Genomic DNA, 17,622 nt, shown 5'->3' on the forward strand with positions numbered 1-17,622 from the left:
TGCCCCTCCTCTTCCGCCGTCTCTCCCCTCGCCGCCGCCCTGTCCCCGCATCAGTGATCGCCAGGCGTGCAAGGACTCAGCCCTGCGGTCGGCACTCGGCGGAGTTAGAGTCTGAGTCAGCCCGGAATGCACCCCGAGTCATGCTCGAGGCGGGGCTGGCTGCTTGTTTTATTAGCTTCCGTCGGCCGTTGCGAGCCGTTGGAGAGCTGTAACGGCGGCAGCGCAGGAGGCAGACACGCGTCGGTTGGCGGCGAAATTTCAGTCAGGCTTGTAGTGCTCGGGTTGCCTTACTTGGAGAACTGCTGTCAGCTGAGAAACCAAAGGTTTTCTTATTACCTTATTGATGGAGCTTGCAGTATACGTTGTGTTATGCAAACGGCGGGACGGCAAAGGCGCCAGTGGGTTGTGTTATTGATAGCCCATCTCTGTTGATACTGAGTCCGGCAGACGCTGTGGGCCGACAGACTGCCTGCTGATTGTGTTGATGACACGCCCCCGCTAATGCTTGTTGTCTCGGACTCTCGGGATGGGGGACCGAGAAACTCCTAGCTTTGCAGTGTCTCTAATTCAATACTCAGCAAGACATTGACAGAATTATCAATTGACAGAATAACAATATTTTATGTTTCAATGAGGTTCGGCGGGTACAGAACTGTGCAGCGGGCAAAAGATACGTGGGTTTTATTTTCCTCATTGTACTTTTACCCGTTACCGGCTTTATTTGGTAACCACTTGGTCTGTGGGGGTGGTTTTTATGGCTCCCATCCAGCTGCATTTCGTAACTCTTAGGCACGTTTTGTTGGTTTTTCATCCCATTCCTCCTGTAGCTCGTGCGCCGCGCTGACACGGATGACCTCGCCTGCCTGACCGGACATCGGTCTGGGATGCCACGCTCGCCGAGAGACGCCTCAGCGCCGGTGGAGGGGCGCCACGCCCTCTCCGGCGCCGCTGGCTCGCTCGTGGCGCGGTTGTAACGTTCGTGGCGCACGCTGCGGCAGTTGTGGCGCACGGTCGGCGCGCGGTGTCCGGCCGGCGGTTATTCTGGTGTTGGCAGTGACCGCCGGACGGTCACACAGCCACTGTCACTGTCACTGTTAGCGGCACTCAGAGGTCGAGACAGTGTCAGTGGCGGAATTCCGCACGCATAAACGAGCGGCGCAGGCCGCAGCTATACTGAGCTCGAGGTCGCACTGACAGTGAACCTCCGATGCGGGCGTATCAGGGATAAGTAATTCAGAAACATTCAGACGAATCCTGCTCAATCTGGCTGCTCATCGAGACTAGACTACAATAGATCGCTTTTGATTTTGAATACCTAAGTAGCTCAGTTTCATCTACTCTCGTAGCCGGCAGTCTTGCAAACCGAAAGGCCCAGAGTTTTTGTGTTCCGAGTTATGGCCTGACCGCCTGACCTCCTCCTTTGCCGGAGCTTGGACCGGCTTGAATCACGGGCCGCCTGATTGCGGCTCAGGGTGGCTGAGACGGGCCGACCTGTGACCTTTCCGGTTCGTTTTTATCTCCCAGTCTCCGCAGTCAGGTCAGGTCGGCCGGTGGGGTGATGGATCGGTCAGTGATCGCTCTCAGTCTCCGGTCAGCAGCTGAGTGCGGTCGGTCAGCGTACGTCAGCGACAAAATCAGCCACCATGCGTCAAACTGATCGTCTGAATTTCTTGGCGCCGCGCTGGCTGGACCAGGCGCGTCTACTCACTAATAATGATTATTTTATTTCGCTGGGCTAAATTAAACCCGATGAACCCGCCAATGTTTATCGTTGGGGTGAAGCTAAACGAAATGCTAATGCGAGGGCAAGCGATAGTTTTAGAGGCGTGTTATGGTTTCATGTTTTCTTTGGCACATGACTTCGTTGATTTGTTTTCTTCACTGGCATCGGCCCCTACAATAACGTTATAATGTGCGAAACATCATTAAAACCATCTGTCAAATAATGTCCTGGATTAAATTTATGGAGAGTGGACTACATTATATAATTTCTTCCCTCCGTTCGCCCTAGGTTTACGTCACCCCGTTTTCTCTCTTCCCGTGTCTGTTTTTAACCAGTTTCTTCCTAGAACTGCACTGGCCGGCTTTAGGGTCCCCCAGAGTGTGCTCATACGGTGTGTTCATTTGGGCTCACCTCTTCTCCCGGTGACTGGAGCTCGTTCCCGTGTCTCATCCCCGTCTCTCGCCCTGCTGAAACGGCTGTTTGGTACGCGCAGGACTAGCCGAAGCCTGGAGGGCTGGGACCCGTGGGTGGTTGAGTGGTCGCCTTAGCTGCGCGCCGCGCTGGTGTGTATCGTGTATCTTATGCAGGCATCGGTAAAATCCTTTTTGAAAGGATTGCATTCCCAATCCACATTCCTAGTGCCGAAGTGGATTGCATTCCTACCCGCAATCCCCTTTTTTCACTTGGATTGTGATCAAATCCGCAATCCTTTTTTGCAATCCTGTTGTATTATTATGTGCACTAGTGGATCTGGGGGAGGGAGGGGGGCATAGGGCCGTGCCTCCATCCCCAAATCACCCCAAATCACTAGTACCTAGTCTTGCGAGTAATTCCTATCTAAGGCACAGGTATTTTATGGGAAATATTTTTTGCCTCAAACACCCCCACATTTAAACCTCTACCCAAGCAGTGTTTTATATTTTTAAAACTCGCCCTCAAATACGTAATTTTGCCCTTCCTATGTAGTTCATCAGCGTTTAAATTAAAAGCGTTTAAATTATTTCAAGTTTCGATGTAAAGCCCTTGATAGCAAAGTACATTAAGCTGATGAAGCCGATCTCATAATTTTCAATCCCAACAAACCATTTTAAAGCACTAATCAAACACAATCCGGATTGGATTGCAAAAATTTGAAGTATGATGCAATCCAATCCGCAATCAAATCCTGCTTTTTTTAATGGATTTCAAATACAGGTGCAATCCACCAAAAAGGAATGCAATCAGGATTTTGCAATCCTGCAATCACAATCCTACCAATGCCTGATCTTATGTAATGTGTTTACCGTTGTGCGTGTACGTGGAAGTTGAGTGCGTTGTGCCTTGTTGAAACCTGACTACTGAGTAGCTTTTGAGGGCATATTTGTTTGTTCTGCCTGAATTTGATACTGTTAGTGGCTGTGGCGTTGGCATCGTTTTCATAGCATATAATTTCTGCAAATCTCAAACTTCGCGCTGCTGTCGACCTCTGAACTACCCCACCTCGTGAAGTGCTTGACAAGGCCGCTCATTTCTGAAACCAAGATGATTTTACGAGCGGACTCTTCGCAGGCTGATGCCATGGCAACCACAATGAATTATTGATGGACGTGGACATTAGGGTGGTCCATTTTGCAAAAGTTTCTAGGATCTTTCGGGCCGGGTCGGAATTCTTGTCAATACCATGATACAAGGTTGTGTGCAAAATTTTATTCCGATCGGATAAATTTATCCCGTCCCGCAAAGCGACCAAAGTTTTCCTATGTTATCAATAACGGGGCGAGCGATAATACGAATTCTCCCACTCAGTCCACATTTTTTTGCTCAATACGCACTGGCAGTCACTAAAAAAAAGAGCAGCAAAGGAGTGAAACACATTAGAGTGGAATAGGCATCCGTTAAAATAGCATATCTGGTATAGATAAAAAACGAAACCCACCGTGCGTGCCATCATGTACTATTGGTCTCAATATAAGGGCCCAGGCGACCTGTAGTTTTAATGCGGTAAATACCCTGAACCTCGCCACAGCTCGGGCCGAGTGCATCCCTCCTCCCACCCAGCGCAACCCCCACTCGAATTGTGGCGAGGGTGAGGGTATTCACCGCATCCGAACTACAGGTCGCCTGGGCCCTGATCTTGAGACCAATAACACCAATATCCCTCTCGGATGCAACGTCCAGTGCAGTGGTGCTCCTCGACCTGAAGGAAGTGCTTTTACTATTCCTTGCCGTGCGCGATGGCGCTAAAAATTTCCCACTGATGAGGGCAACAGTGCAATACCCAGCTCTCGCAAAGTCGTTCACCACCCGTATATGTGCCGGTCGCCGATGAGCAGTGGTCAAGTCGTCATTGTCTGACCACTCGGCCGAGTCGACATTGAGGAAATCGTGGCTGGCCCCGAGGGATGTACCGACCGACAGATGCAAACGACGCCAGCGAGCGCTGCCCTGCCCCACTGCGTCGAGGGCGACTTCGGCGCGGCAGGGTTCTTCTCTCTCAGCCGCTGCTGCATGGAGGTGGCGATCGCCTCTTTTCCTCGACCGTCGTCCCGTCGTTGAAGAAGGAGAGACCGATGGCCTTGCCTAAGGCCCTAAATACAAGGTTGCACGGACTATTGTCTACTAAACCTACCAGAATATAGTTTCACGGTTGGGTATTTTAATAACTCTTCAATCAAAACTTCTTTATTATTTTCTCGTTATCATTTATAAACAATTTTATAAATTGACTTTCAATTTGCTTGCCTTTTACTGGCAAAATAACTTTCTAGTATTGGGTCAACATAGTTGTGTAGCAGTAGGAACCATATCTGGCAAAACCCCAATGCCTTCACACAGCAGAAAAGCAGCCACCAGGTGTCGCCACAGTCGCCACTTGGTCGCCACACAGATGTCGCGCGCGTCGCCAATCGCCACACTACCGATTTCCATAAGGACGCATTTGTACGGATATGTATAGGAAAGTCGCCCTTAAGGATTACGCTTGCATCCTTTGCTTATGAGGTCGGTGGTTGGAAATTGGGAGGGGCTCAGCTATTTTCGACCACGGATATGGCTTTATCACATGATGAGGAACATGCTGATAAGCGTTTTATATGTCATAACAGCACAAAAGTATTTTTAATCATTTTTCAAAAATAGCCGTTCTGCCGTATCTTTCAGTGCAAGGTGCCGTCGGTCATCCCCGACGTTACGTCACGCCGGGGATTGCCAGATTTTCCTACTAGACTTCGACGCCCCCTGGCCATGCCCATCACCTTGCCCGGTTACCGTCCGATATCTGTGTGGTAAGCGGTAGGAAGGAGCCTTTGCGGAGGGCGATGTCAGTTCACGATGCTGAGGTCGATCAGTGGGCAGACAGCCCTACTTACCTTGTGACGATGAAGGTGGTGAACCGGACCATCGTCCTCTTCTCGTGCTCGGTGAGCGCGAGCTGACAGAAGAGTGTTCTTGAGAGTGTTCTTGACTTACGTGTTGAGATCTTACGTGTTGATCACCTTTGCCATCCAACGAGCACGTTGTAGGGCAACCGGTTTCAGGATGCTCGCTTCCAAGTCACCGTCCATCACGACGATGGTGAAGTACACCACATTGCGGTAGTCATCACGGGGCCGCTGCTTCTTCAGCAATGCGCGTCAGGTGACGATCATCTTGTCGGCCAAGTCGATTAAGTCATTGAGCGGTTTGAGCGACACTCGATCCGTGAGCTGCCACCACTTTACAAACGGCTTGAAAGACGGGATCTCGGGAGTCCGGGGCCTGAAGACGGATGGTGTGTAAAGTGAAAAGATGCGTCATGCATTTCGTAAGAGGCTGTTTCATCCTGCACGGATTTGCTTCTGACTGCCAAAACAAGCCACATTTCGGTGATTGAGCGTGTGTCTTTTGCAGCTTCAGCGGCCATCCCAGCCCAGACGCAGGCAAATTCATAACTAGCGTAATGCATTCGCACCTCCTGGCATACAGGGCCTTGCTCCTGGCACTGAGAACAGGAACTGCAACAGGAACTGTGGATTATCGTTCCTGCCTGTGGCTGATAGAAAGACTAGATCTATCATTGAGAAGACAGGAGAGGGTTGGTGCGTTGAGCAAGCAAGCTCCTTGGTAGATAGCCGCTGGCGCGACTGGGCAATGTTGAAAGACAAGTATTCGCCCTATACTAAAGGCTGGTACGTATAATGGAAACTTTGACCGCTTTGCGGGACGGGAAAAAATCATCCGATCTTAATGAAATTTTGCACAGAAGCTTGTGCTATAGTATCGACAAGAATTCCGACCCGGCCCGATGAATCTGACGAACTTTATTTTTTACCATGTAAATGTGAACCACCCTAGTGGACATTCGAATGCTCAGGCTCATTGGCGGCTCTTGGCTCCACCCAATAGCATAACTATCCATTCCCAAAGCATCTATTAGGTAGTATTTATTAACGTTTTCTTTATGCATTGCTTGTACATAATGAGCAGTTAAAAATGTACAAATTAATGCGTTTTGACATGCATATCTGCCCACAAATACACATGTAAACATGTTATATTTTCCGCTCCTGAAAATTGAAATCCATTGCACTAGCTTTATAGCTGCTGCCTGCTGTGGCGCTGTGGCGCTGTGGCGGCAGATGCAATGTTGCAACTTCCACCGAACGCTTCTTCAAATCATCACGAAATTACCCGGTAAGGGATTTCCAAATTAGCCGATTGGCTTCGCCGACACGTTTCGGAAATCCACGTCGCCGGGTCTGCCAGTCACCACCACCCGAATACCGTACCGGTCCTGTGTCTGTACTCTGTAGTGTCTGTAGTGAGGTGGCGAGCCTCGCCGGCCGCCCGGGCGGCGGTCGTGACGTCACTCTGATGTCACCAGAGTCGGGGCGGCCGCCGGGCGGCGGGCGCCGGCCGTCGGCCGTTTGCCAGTCGCGCCGAGCTGTGAGAGGGGTGTGTGCCGTGGATGCCGCTCCGTCGAAAAACTGCGGCGGACTGGGTGGAGGGGTGGTGAGGGAGAGTGGGGGCTGGTGTGGACGTCTGCTGACTTGTTGTTGGTCGGTATGTGGACGGTTTGGCTAAGTGAGTGAAAAGGAACCCCTCGTCAGTGAATTCGATGGTGCCGTGAAGTCTGCGTGGCTGTGGTGGGTTCAAAGTTCGTTGGACTGCATGGGAGGCATGAAGCTGCAGTGAAGCCGAAGTGACTGGGACATCGATTTTCCTGCAGTTGGTGACGGCGTTTGAGACGCGAGGAGCTTGCTGAGGAAGCAGGCGACTGGCGATAGAAATCGCGAGGCGTCTCAGGACTACCGGAGCGGACCGCAGCTCTATCGCCCAACTCAGCGTGTCGTGAGGCTACTGACCTCCCTGGGACCACCTAGAGGGCACAGTCACCTCGCCACCCGCCGCGGCGGACCGGGAGCGCAGCCTGTCCACCGGACAGCGCGCTCTCGCTGGCCTTTGTTCTCGCGCCCGGCCGATCGCCACGCACCGTCCATTCCGAAGGTCAGTCTCGGTGCGCTGCGGGTGCGTGTGGGGTGCGCTGCGGGTGCGTGCGGGGTGCGCCGGCGCCGGGTGCCGGGTGCGCAGGTCAGGAAAATGCCACACCGTGTCCGTCAAGCCCGCTGCAGCTGGCCGGCCGGCCACCGGGGCCGGCTGACGGAGTGTGTTTCCTGCGCCGGTGACTATCATAAAGCTGAAGGTTATCAAGGCCCGCACATTGGCCGGCCGGCGTCATATATGGTAGTGGCCGGTGGGGCGGGCGGACTCGATAATCGGGCACCGATGGGCACCTGGCGCCGGCCGGACGGCACGCGTATCGATTGACACTCGGTTATCGGGCACGGGGTCCGGGCCGGACCGGCCCCGGACGCCGGAGGGGCTGCTCTGGGAGGGGAGGGGAGGGGGAATCAGCTGGTGGTCAGCTGACCGTCTCCGCCCTCTTGGCGACTCTGGCCAGAATGGTGAAAAAGTTCATTCCAGAATCCATCCTGTCCTATCAGTTAGGTATTCATGAAGGGCGTTGCTGGTATCGCATTTGCTGCTGGTTTTCCCCAGCTGCTAGGGCCACTAATTATTTAATTTTAAGGCACTGTCGGTCTTCATTATTTCACGTTAGCCGCAATATCTGGCTCCTTTGGTGATTTATGAATTCTTGTGATAAATTGGTTAATCATGATTAAACCCAAATAGCCAAAACCCTAAAGCACTCACACCTATGCTCTTACGAAATTTGTGGAGACCTTTTGTTCATAGCCCTCCGGCCCCCGTTCTGGGATGCAGTTTTCCATTACTCCAGACAGGATTTCAGCGGCTTATTCCATTGAGTGCTAGACCCAGTGCAAATTGAAATTCGCCCCGGGACGGAGCAGGCTTCCCTCTGCGCCCCGAGGGCATCTCATCGGGCTGGGGTCGGACCTGTGGGACCTGGGTGATCCATTATCGACCTCTCTTCAGACTCCCGCTCCCTCCCTCTCCCTCTCCCTCTCCCTCCTCCCTCTCCCTCGCTCTACCGTTCCCCAGGAGTAGCCATATTACCTATGATAATCCCTCAAGGGTCGATGGTCCCACAGACAGGCTACTGTGAGTCTATTACCGATTAATTCTTGGACAAACACTGATTGTTTCGGGTGGCGCGGATGGTCGAATCGCGTAAGGTATATTAATTACAATTTCACGATATTGCACGGAGGAGACGCGGCGTCCATTGGCATTGCGCATAGCCCATTAGGAAGCGCCGGGTAGCAACCAGTTGCTATGATTGTTCCTTGTCGAGTCGATAGTGGGGACAACTGGCTGTTTGTGTGGCTGTAAGACGCGGTGTATTTGCTCTCGTCCTGTGCTCTGGTCCAGCGCTGTTTCCTCCCTGCCGTCCCATCGGTGATCCGGTGTCAAGCCTGATACACCAGCGAGGTTGTTTCACTCCAGGCGGCAGAGTGCAGCCTGCTTTGAAGGTTATAGAAGTTAGCCTTCTGGGGTATCACATCACGTTATCGCACAGAGTGTGAGTCACCTCATGTGATCAGGACTGATGGTGTTTGATAATCAGTCAGTGTCTGCCCCCTCCCAAACCTGAAGTTAGATCATGGCTGAGAATTGGCGTGTCTCACTGGGGAGATCACTTTCATCCCATCTAGTGTATTTTGGCAGGGCGCTCGGAACATCATCAGCTACTTCCTCATTGCACAGTGTGTGCGTGTCTGTTATGTGCGTGTGTGATGTGTGTGCGTTGGCCGGCGGTGGAACTGGTGAAGAGTCGCGGCGTATGGCCGTATGTGATCAGTCTCATGATCAGTCATACGGGATCATGTCGTCAGTCACTTGGAGGATCCTCATTCCTCATGCGAACTCACTTGGAGGATCTTCATGCGATTAGCCACTTAGCCAGTCAGTCGGGAGCATGCGGTCAGTTCCATGGATGCTTCAGATGACGCTGGCACGGACCTTTGTGACGAAGTGACCTACGACTTGAACTGACTTACGATGATTGTGCCTCGCAGCTACACGTCCTAAACAAGCTTTCAGCCGGTGACTAGACTATTTGACTAGACTTGTCGGCTGCGGGATTGGACCTATGTCGTTCGCAGGACTGGACTGGTCGGCCGACCACTGACCGTCAGACTGGCTGCCTGCATAATGATGGAGCATGTTTGTCCATAACTGCTACGGAACGGAAGCGTCCCATTTATACCAGCTGCCACCTGGCATGAGTATGCGAACGCCACTAGTGCAGCGTGCCAGCCTGCAAGCCACTCAGAGCATTAGCGCTGCTCACTCGCACCCGCTGCTGCGCCGTCAGCCAATATACATGCCCGGTGTCTGCAGCGACCGCAGTCGTCTCTGAAGGTCTCCGCCTGTCACCAGGGGAGGCTCGGAGAGCCGAGCGCGCACTCCAGCTGCCCGCCGCCTCACAGACGTACTGACGGACGGCGGCTGAGGGGGTTACAGACCGCAGCAGGTGCGGGCTCGTCCACCGCCCTGCCGCCGAGCTGAGTGACTGCTCTCTCACTCAGCGCGGCCCGGATGGGTTTCATTAGGGACTCGCCTGTGGCGTGTGTAGCGGATAGGCTGTCTGGCCATCCCCTCCTCGCTGCCTGACAGTTGACACTCCTTCTCCCCTCGTCAATTTCGGTCTAGGGGAACTCGTCACTGTGCCGGGCACGTGAGGGGTATCAGGGGAGGATTGTGTGCCTTTGATTGGAATTGTGGAGCTTGACTGACACGTATTTATTAGTGCGGGATTATTGTGTGCCATATTAAACTAGTAAGATTTCACGGCTTTGTGGAATGGCTGAAAATTAATGGCGAGCTGTTACGCAATTCGATGGGCTTGGCGAAATTTAGTGACCCTAGTCACCGGCACGGCTTTGGTCCGAAATGGCAATGGGTGCGGACTCGACCAGTCCCATCTGTTTGACCTCAGATCAGCACTGTGAGCTCCGCTATGGCCGGGTGACTTTGTGTTGCTCGCTGTGGTCTGTGTGGGAACCTCGTGCTCTCACCGTCTCACAGAGGTGTGGCGGTGCAAAAACGACAAAAAACGCCTAATGATATGGAGATGTCGGCGTTCTCGGCGGCTGACTCACATCGATAGAACCGGCAGCTCAGTGCTGAGGATAGAATACCTAATGGTGGTGCTAAGAACCCAGCCCATTGGCTTCATGATAACATGGTCGGAATAGGTGTCAATCGCCGCTGTCCCATAAAGTGAACGTATTTTCACTTGAACGCTTTTATGGTGTTTTCCAGTCCTAGTTTACGAGACATTTCCGGTCCATTCTGGCCCTGAGCTTGGTTTGGTGACTTTCAAAGCACTATCAAATCGATTGAGCCGTTTTACGCCCGTGTTAATCTCATCCGATTGTTTTCAATCAGCGTTCAAACTACCGACAATGGCTGCTGATTGCCGGTGGGCTTTCCCCTGTCTCCGGTCACGCTTGGCTATTTTCCCACTGAGTTCGATGCTCCCCGCGAGAGAGAACAGAGAAAGGAGAAGGATCAGCGGCGTATTTAGAAAATCGCGAAGGGGGGGGCCAAGGGTTTGGAGGGCGCCACCTCACCCAAGGAGGGCGCCATACGGTCGCGAGATAAAAAATCACTCAACGGGGGGGGGGGGGGGGTTGGGAGGCGTTTTTTTACCATGCCACCAGTTTTTTTTTGCGTAACCTCGTATAGGTCGTGCTGCATTGATTTTGCATCGTGCGTATTCTTTATACTCCAGGTCACAAAAGGTCAAGTGGTCTTGAAATGCTGCGCCGAAGGCGCGCGAAATTTTTGAAAACAACCTTTTCCTCCGCTTTTTAGGCACGCCTTTTATACGATCACTGTTCAAAGCTCCTCTCGCTCTTTTACCAAATTTGAAGGTATAAAAAATACCTAAGGTTTGGTCGGGCCGCTGCCACACAAACTGTATAGAAAGCTTGGCTCATGGGTGTCGATGTATAAAAGTTTATTGGCGGTGGCATATCTACGCAACATATCACCGTATCGGATTGATACCGGAGCGCGAGATGCGTAAACATCATCCAAATTACCTCAGACCAGCCTTCATAGCCTTCTCACAGGTGCATACAGTGTACCCACATAACCAGTTTCAATCACCGAAACTTCAGATGCCTGCTGTTGCGGCCGAACCTGTTGACAATACTTAATCGTAATACATATAACTAGATGCCATGATGCACGTAAAGTAGGATCAATCCGTTAAGACCAAAGACGTGTTTTATGCATCGTAGAGCGTAGATAGTTTTGGTAGGTATAGGTACTTCATTCATTGTGCTGAATGCACGTTCATTTGTGGCAGTTTTCACAGGCAAGACACCAACTATGTGCAATAGAACGACTAAGTTGAAGAACATGCCAAAGGAGTAAATAAATGATAGGAGGGCAGCGATCAACGGATGTTGCCAATAGGTAGAAGGGCTGCGATCCACAGGAGGGCGCTAATAGGTAGAAGAGCCCCGATCAACATCCCGAGTTTCGACAGTAGGGCACCGATAGGTAGGAAGTTGGCGAGCAGCAGGAGGGCGCCAATGGATAGAAGGGCAGCGATCAACAGGAGGGCACCAATAGGTAGGAGGGCCCCGATCAACAATCAACAGGAGGGCGCCACCAGGTAAGAGGGTGGCGAGGAACAGGAGAGCACCAATAGGAGGGTGGCGATCAACAAGAGGTCGCCAATAGGTGGGAGGGCGGTCATCAACTGCAAGTCGCCAATGAGCGGAAGGGTGACGATTAAAATGGGGGTGGCAATGGTGAGGAGGGCGCCTTTGCTCAAGAGGATGACACGAACAGGACGGCGTCTGTGCGGAGGGCGCTGGTCAACAGGAAGGTGCCAGTAGATAGGAGGGCGGTGATCAACAGGAGGGTGCCAGTGGTTAGGAGGGCGGCGATCAACACGAGGGCGCCAATAGGAGAAGGGCCCCGATTAGCATTCAACAGGAAGGACTAGGGAACCAATAGGTAGGAGGGCGGCACTGAACAAGAGGGTGCCAAAAGGGAGAAAGGCGGCCTTCAAAATTTCACATGAGGGCGCAATAGGTAGAAGAGCGCCAATAATTATGAGGACGCCGATCAGCAGAAGGGCGGCAATGTGTAGCAGGGTGGCGACCTACAGGAGGGCGCCTTCGGGTGAGAGGGCGCTTATTTACAGGACAGCGGCTTACATAGGCGACCACCGTTACGCTTAGAGAGCTACAGCCTACAAATGTGGTTGGAGGGCGCCCGAGGGAGCCCTCCAACCGTATTTGGAGGGCGTATTTGGAATGGGCGTCCTCCGAGGGCGCCCTCCATCCGTATTTTCCCTGTAAACACATTCGCGATTGGAGGGCGCCCTCCAGTCGCGATTGTTTTTCGATTCGATTATATCACAATTGCATTTGCGATTGGAGGGCGCCTTCGGCGCCCTCCAATCGCAAAGGGCGCCTTCGGCGCCCAAGGGGGGGGGGGGGGGCCATGGCCCAGTGGCCCCCCCCCCTGCCTACGCCCCTGAGAAGGATAGAAAGAGATTTGTGCTGCTAAGGAACTGGTCCAAAGTTTTCTGTAAACGGTTCGTTTCCATAATAAAAAGATAAAAGTCGAGCAGTTTCAGAAGTGCTTGGAATGATATAGCTAATAACCATGATGTTATTGCTTCTGGACTAAGAATTCGATGCTCCTCCCAACCAGACCTTACTGGCGGTTCCGTGCCGCGCATCATGTCAACTCGAACGGGTATTCGGACCGACCACTGCCCTTACTGAGCCGTCGACTGGTGACGGACCACCTGGTAACCCTGTCAGCTGTTGCCATATGTCAGGAGGGATGTTACCAGGTGGCCGGCCGCCCGCTGTTCACGTTATACCACCTGGTGATTGGCAACACACGACTTAAACACACAAACAGGCACTGACGCTGGACGGCACTGCGGTGGTCTGATGGATTCTTCAGACCGCCGGGCGTGGATGGCGCCTCTGGAAGTCGATTGGCAGTGTTGAACGATGCCTACCTGGAAGTGGAATATCTGTGCCTTGTGTCTCGACTCGGCGTTTGATAGCGGTAGCTCTGGAGTCTGATAGACACTTACCATCCTTGAGGCTGCTTGTTGTAGTGGTGTTTACTCGCCTGTCTGTCCTGCTGACTTCTGACTACTGTTCAGTGTTCATCGTGGATTGTGTCTGCACCTGGTGTGGTTTGAGTGGTCTGTTTGTGATGTGTCTGTGGTCTGTGAGGCCTGTATTGTCTGTGGTCTGTGCTGGCGTTGATGTTAGGTGATCGAGGAGTCTGTCTGCCAAATCTGTTGGGCCTAAAGTGTCGGTGATTCGGACGACGGTTAGTATTACCGATAAACATTTACCTCGCGTAGGATATATTGTTCCTTCAGCGGTGTAAGCTTTGACTCCCATTTGTTTTCCAAGCGGTTCCAGAATTTGAATATGAATGGAGCTAATCGTCAGTTGGTTATGAACTGTGAGTTATGGAAATCTTTCCGTCCCAGCTGAGTTTGTTTGCCTGGAGCGGGCATGAGGGTGTTGGGTGGAGTGACCCTGACCTCGGAGAAAAACACCCAGACACTGACGCTGACTTGAGACCTGACCTTGACACCACTGACACACGCCCCAGTGACGCCCGGTGAACATCCCGTTGTCCAACTCTGCATTTACCCAAGCGGCAGCAGTTAATTTCGTTGTCTTTGGGTAGGTGCGCGCCGATTGGAGGATTCCAGCTTAGGGTCGTTTCTCTATTTGCCGGTTCAGTACGCTGACCTGTGGCTATAGCTTTGATGCAGTGCTCCTGGCGAGTTTCGCCCTGCCTGAAGTTAGCATGCTAAGCACAGGTGACATGCTGACTGCAAATTGTCGTTCTAACGCCTCATGGCATTGACCGGTGTCTCAGTCTACTATCCAAGACACAGACCGTCTTTCTCCCTCCCTGACCCGGGTCTTCCTCCATCATGCACCGTAAATGGACGGGCCACCGCCCGCCGTCCATCATACCTTTCCCAGTACCTACACCGCCCACTGATGAGGGTCTGGTGGATGGCGCTCAGTTCCCTCCGATGAGGGGTGGCGGAGGGCGGTCACCGGCGCAAGCACGCGGGCGGGCGCGCCCCACTGCCGCCGGCCGACCCTGGACCGTCCCAGCAGGCTATAGAGCTGCTGTGGACCACAGCCCGACGGTGCCGGGTTTCACGGCGAGTGGTGAACCGACCCGGCCGCCCGCCGCGGTCTGCGTGTGGCCGCCCCCGCCCCCGCCAACGCCCCCGCCCCCGGTCGGTCGCTAGCCGCTGGCAACAGCTCAAATGCTGGCGCGACATGGGTGGCAGCTTTGATGGAGTCACACTTTGTGGGGTTAGGTTATGTAATTGCGGTGGCTGCCTCGGTATTTGATGGCGTGGTACGTTTTGTCGCCTACGATCCGTCGTTTTCAAAAGGCACACCTCTAAATCTGCACTAAATAGGATCCATGGCGCCATGGTGTCGATGACGTTATCCTCAGGTCCGCCTTCGCTTACATCATAAAACCACCAGAAGCTCGTCCAGTCCCCCACCGTCTATATCCTCCGCCTCAGAGATGGGACGCCAACGGTCACGGTACGGATGACGTATAACTCTGAGGTCATCTCAGCCGTTGCATGTTGGGCCAGTCTGACAGACGTTTGAATCGGCCCTGCCCTGCTCGTGTGGTGGTGGTTACGGGGGCTATGTCGTCATCCGGACATGGCATCCGCCCGTGTTTGGTTGTTTGTTTACATCGGGGCAGCCGTACTCGGTTTGGCTGGTAGCTGCGGTGTTCAAACGGTTACTGATCGACCGCTAGCGTCATGCCGGCTGTAAGACGGTAAGGTCGCGGACTTTGAGCAAATACTGCTCGTGGTCGAACTGAGACTCACAGCCGGCGCTGGCAGTGGCGTCACTGTAGACCGAATAACGCTGTGCTGTGACGCTAGAGACCGTGACACGCGAATGTGTGACGCCATGACGTGATGATGGCAGCGTCACGAAAAGTACCGCAATATCACAGGATTGGTGTTTGTCTTTGTGATACAGCACGGACAGACGTTCTTACCGATCCGAAATTTGTTATTTGCTGACTTAATCGTGCCTAGTGTGCAACTGCAATCCATCTCAGTCCAATGGGATTGGCCGCTGAGGATTGGCCGATTGCCTGCTGATCTTGATAGTCAACTTATCGTCAACCGCTGAAGACTGACTTTCCTTTGCCAATTCACAGACCACCGGCCTGCCGAAGACCGTCTCCCTCCGTTTCGCCATAACCCTTCCCTCCCTCTAGGGTGGTCGATACTGATAGCTCCGAGCGCCAGCCGATCGCGGCAGACCTCACGTGACAAACACGGTGACCCAGTTTCTGACCGCACACCGATGGACCGTCTACCGCGCACGCGGATAGACGGCCTGACGGCACACCGATGGACAGTCTGACCGCACACCGATGGGCAGTCTGACCGGGCACCGATGGCCCAACTGACGGGGCACCGATGGGCCCCGGCTCAGCGGGTGCGTGTCCGGCCTAATGTCCAGGGATGGCCGATCGGCTCACTCCTGGAATGGTGCGTGCTGTTGCCACATAGAGTGCAGTGGGCGTTTCTGACGATTCCCGCTGTGAGGATGGGATGGTGAGCCAATGAGTGAGCAATTGGGAGAGGCGAGGCACGGCGTTGGGGAAAGTACCGTTATGGGGGCGTAACGGCGTCTCTCTCTCTCTCTCTCTCTCTCTCTCTCTCTCTCTCTCTCTCTCTCTCTCTCTCTCTCTCTCTCTCTCTCTCTCTCTCTCTCTCTCTCTCTCTCTCTCTCTCTCTCTCTCTCTCTCTCTCTCTCTCTCTCTCTCTCTCTCTCTCTCTCTCTCTCTCTCTCTCTCTCTCTCTCTCTCTCTCTCTCTCTCTCTCTCTCTCTCTCTCTCTCTCTCTCTCTCTCTCTCTCTCTCTCTCTCTCTCTCTCTCTCTCTCTCTCTCTCTCTCTCTCTTCCTCCCCATCTCCCTCGTCTCCATGTTCTTTCTCTACGTTTTTGTGAGCACACCCCTAATGATCTGACCCGACTGACCCCGACCTGACCGGACCTCAGTCTTGATGCTTCACAGTTAATAGGCTCGCGCAGCATCCGGAATGGCATTTCTGGAAATGGCTGTTGCAGACATTGCATTTATCATGTAAGGCTGGTTCCCCTCCCCACGCCTTGGAATAAGGTGGGAGTTGATCCTGGAGTGCCTTTGGCATAGATGTTTTAAATGGTGCGAATGATTCCTCAGGCGTGTACCAAATTGGTTCGCGCCTCTCCGGTCCAGTTCGTTGTTTGGTAGTGGCTCCGTGTAAATCGACTCCCACTGTGGAACTCCAATCACGTCCGACATTTGCAGTTTGGCGCTGTCCGGCCCCGGTCTCTCCCACTGTTTGCAGCAAAACATCGTTTCCTCGAGCCGCCCGCCCTCCCAACTGGCTCTCAGCGTCCGGAAACGGGTGGACCACCGCCGCCATCTTCTCTCTGACGGAACCGGAAGTGTCCGCTCGTCTGCTGAGCAGCCTTTGTTGCAGAGTCGGGACCCAAAGGACATGCGTTACGCGTTGGAACAGCGCGGAGGATGGGTACTTTTTCTCCGCGCCCTGTCGGCAGGACGGGGCGGCCGTTGATCAAAGGACCCCGTCCCTGGCTGCGGCGTCACGGCCCGGTTTATTTAGAATGCGGCCTCTGTTGGCGGCTGGTGTGTTTGACAGGGTGTTTCTCGACGGCGGGGCTCAACAGAGGTGCCTCTGTTGGTGGGGCGGCGCGCCGTCTGCGGCGACTACTTCCGGGCGGGTGGGCTTTGTTCCGCGCTCGGCCCGTGCCTGCGCCCGCTCAGCTGTGAAGTCTTCTTCCGTACAGACCACAGAAGGGCACTTGTTTCAGCGGTTCATGTATTGGATGTTTCATAAAGTGAAGTGGCCATCGAACTGGCGCAACTCCGTATGAACTGGGCTTGGGGTTAGGCTGAACATTTTGTATGCATGAGGCAGTGCTGGTCGAGTTTGTGAGAAATACCGTGTGGGAAGAGATCTGAATGCTAAGCTGATCTTCGAAACTCTCTTCAGACCGATAAGTTCCGTGTTTTATTCATTAAATAGTCACTACAGTAGGGTTTCTCCGCCCCCGTTCGCAGCTGTGAATCTCTATCGCCCTCTAGGAGCTGTGAATATCGTTACAAATGGTGGCAGAGTGAAAAAGCGGCATTGCCTTTCAGCCTCGCGATCCGTTAACTAGACGCCATTCGTTTCGATTTACGGTGATTAATGGTCCTGTAATTGTGTGGAACGGGTGAAAATGGCGGCAAAAATTGCCGACAGCAGACAAATGAAGGTGCCATGTTATCGTCCGGGGGGAGTAGTGCGGTATATCAGACCGTTTCGGGTGTCATGGACCCGGTATCGTCTGGGTGTCCGAAACCGTGCCCGCTAATCGGCTGTCGGCTGATT

General features: G+C 53.3%; 1 protein-coding gene across 5 annotated transcripts in view; it reads left to right on the forward strand.

The window, feature by feature from the left end:
• Positions 1 to 17,622, forward strand: part of LOC122385141 (dnaJ homolog subfamily B member 6-like) — a 50,452-nt gene that overhangs the window by 14,980 nt on the left and 17,850 nt on the right. For 2 of the 5 annotated variants that reach the window (XM_043373186.1, XM_043373183.1), the window contains exon 3: positions 6,909 to 7,186. The exons of 1 other annotated variant lie outside the window; for it this stretch is intronic. The gene's annotated coding sequence lies outside the window, so the exon portion shown is untranslated. Of the gene's footprint in view, positions 1 to 6,490; positions 7,187 to 17,622 lie in introns of those variants that run through there. 2 more of the 5 variants (XM_043373185.1, XM_043373187.1) reach the window with 2 other exon arrangements.

Source organism: Amphibalanus amphitrite, unplaced genomic scaffold (genome assembly GCF_019059575.1).
Source record: "Amphibalanus amphitrite isolate SeventyFive unplaced genomic scaffold, NRLGWU_Aamphi_draft 000210F_arrow, whole genome shotgun sequence".
Lineage (NCBI taxonomy): Eukaryota > Metazoa > Arthropoda > Thecostraca > Balanomorpha > Balanidae > Amphibalanus > Amphibalanus amphitrite.